This window comes from Suricata suricatta, chromosome 9, assembly GCF_006229205.1.
Source record: "Suricata suricatta isolate VVHF042 chromosome 9, meerkat_22Aug2017_6uvM2_HiC, whole genome shotgun sequence".
Lineage (NCBI taxonomy): Eukaryota > Metazoa > Chordata > Mammalia > Carnivora > Herpestidae > Suricata > Suricata suricatta.
The window spans coordinates 47753732-47756820 of record NC_043708.1 but is presented as its reverse complement, the minus strand read 5'-3'; positions in this window follow the sequence as shown (position 1 = coordinate 47756820).

Below are 3089 nucleotides of genomic sequence, written 5' to 3'. Positions count from 1 at the left end.
GATCCAGGCTCGCCAATTTAGCAAAAACAACAAGAAAATAATCAACGTCAAAATATATAAATAATAATTGTTTTCTGGGATGCCTGCTTGGCTCATTCAGTGGAGTGTGACTCTTGATCTCAAGATGGTGCGTTTGAGCACCATGTTGGGTATAGAGATTACTTAAAAATAAAACCTTTAAAAAAAATAATGGTTTTCTTATTTTTCAATGGCTTTGTACATTTTCAGCAAAACAATAATTGTTAGGAACATAGATCCAAGCTGACTCAAGCCTACTGACTTCACTTCAAGATCCAAATGAAGATGTCTCTTACCTACCTTTTTGTCAGCTTTTATTGGAGTTCAGTATGGTGTCATTTTGCTGTGGGACAAACTGTTCATTGTCCCACAGTATCCAATCTCCCCTTCATTCTTATTGGAACAGAGCATCGAAGTTTTAACTAAGAACATGGCCATTCAGCATAAGTAATACCGTTCCTGTTAATCATTGTGACTAATTTCTCACCAATAGGATGAGAGCAAAGTGATGTGGGCCTTCAGCTTCGTTGAGGGTCCAGTGTGAGTGTGTCACTGGTCCCAAATCAGGCTTTTTGAGTTCAGCAGTATCAGTAGTGGCGTATCGCTCTAGAGTGATTGGGGCCTTGCCCTGGCTACTTACTGCTAAGCCTGGTTCTCTGTCCCCTCCCAGAATACTGTGAGTGTCTGACATCCTTTTCATAAGCTCTTTTCCTAGTTAAATTAGCTAGAGTTGGTTTATACTACTTGCAGCCAGAACTCTGACTGAGATTCAGACTCGATCCAGGCTTCCATGAGAATTAACATGGGTGGTCCCTGCCTTCCAGGAGTCATCAGGTCCAAGGATGACAGTTTTTTCTTTAACACCTTCCTGCCAATGTGAAAGCCTTCCAAATGAGATTATTCTGAAAATGGAATTAAAGAAATAAAACATTTCTTTTTTAAAGGTTTTATTTATTTATTTTGAGAGAGAGAGAGGGAACAAGCATTGGTAGGGGAGGGACAAAGGGAGAGAGAGAATCCCAAGCAGGCTCCACACTGTCAGTGCAGAGTCCAACGTAGGGCTCGAAATTCACAAACTGAGATCATGACTAGAGCAGAAACCAAGAGTCGCACACTTACTCCACTGAGCCAGCCAGGCGCCCCAGTAATGAAACGTTTCTTTAACAAACATGTCGGTATATTTAGATTCAAGCATCTTAGGTCCCCTCCAAGTGGCAAATCTCTGTTCACAGGACACTTATAATTTATTTGTTTAAATACTGTTTAGAACTTTTAGGAATTTCTTGAGAATCACCTTCTGCCTGACTTATTCTTTTTTATGTGTGTTTAAAACTTCAAACATTGCACGATGAAAAGTTAAATACTTCTCAACCTTTTTCTTGGTTTCCTGGTTCCTTTCCCTAGAATCAGTGTGCTACCTTATTTCTTCAAATTATTCTAGAGATGAGATAATACAGATAGGTAGAGAGATATAGAATGTTTACAAGCTTATAAATTAATACATATGCAAATCCTTTTTTATCAAAGGTTGTAGTACACTCTTCTGTACCTAGCTTTTCGACTTAATATCTTAGAGATTGTTCCTTACCAACATATACAGCTCTGCCTCATTCTCACTAATGATGAAACAGTATTCTAGCTTATGATTGTTCCATAATTACTTAACCTGTCTCCTATTGTTGGATATTTATGTTTCCTCTAATCTTTTCCTGTTGCAGTAAATATTCTGTACAAGATTCTTCCTGTGCTTCTAGGAGTGTATCTGTCAAATAAATTCCAAGAAATGTAATTGTGGGTCAAAAGTCAATTTCATTTATAACTGATAAGCATTTCCAAATTGCCCTCCAAAGAGAGGTGTATATTTATACCCCGTTAATGCATGAGAGTATCTGGTCCCTCTTTTCTACCTCCAACCCCCACTTTTAACTCTCTCTAGTGATGGTAAATTTCTATCTTTTAATAGGTTTAACCTCTAAAAACTGCACCCAAATCATTTGAGGCCTACTCTGATAAATAAAAGCATCATCTTGTCAAGTAATACCATTCTGAGTAGAAGATGAGTTGTGACTTTCAAATAATTAAATGACTTTCCTTGTTTGGTCTGTAAAACGATTCTGAAGTTAGCTCCAAAAGTAGCATCGCTCAAATACGTAAACTGCCTCCCAAAGGGATATGGTTGAAGGAGACAATGTTCAGTGAAGAGTCAAAGCTCTGGTCTACGGAGTTAACAATTCGTACTGCATCATAGTCACGCTACAAGTAAGGGGTAAAGATCAAGTCATGAGGCTTCTTGGTGTCTGGTTTATGCAAATGGACATCATTACTTTATAGCCAATTTTTAACCTTTCATCCTTATAAACCTTCACAACTTCCTTGGGCTGACGATAGCAAGTGGTATTTTATCTTTGCCAAACCTAAGAATTCTAGAAAATCTCAGGGCCTTGTTCATAGGAGCCTTCTCTTACAATGCCACAGAACACAGTAATCAGTTTGCTTTTCTGTTGACCTAAGAAACCCTGGTTTCCAAGGGTCCTTGGTACAAAGGTAGAGAGTGCTGAGGATTGTGCGCATGTTAATGGCATTATAATTAACTAAAATTCCTCCAAGCAGGGGGTGAAGACTAGTAAAACTGAAGCAGACATACAATTAGGAGTGTTGTAGCAATGTTTCACAACCAACTCCCAGAGAGGGAAAAATCACTCTTGTAGCATTAGCCAGTATCTGTGGTGTAAATGCTCCTGCCATGGACAATTTCAGGCTACATACATGACATCAACTGGCTCACAGAATTCCTGAAAATTCAGTAATAGACTCTGCCGCTATGCAGCAGGCAAAGCACACCACTGCACAGTAACCGTAGCACCTCCTGGATGTGTTACAGCATGAAATTTTACCTGAAGTAAAAAACTCAATTCTCCTGGGCTTCAACATACACCTCTGACTTCTGTACTACCGTGGATTATTGTGTTCTTATTTCATATTTCTGAACTCAAACTTTGCTTTAAGCTTCATTATCCCCAATGTACTGTGCTTCAAAGCATGTAACTTCAATTTTCATAAAAATATATTTT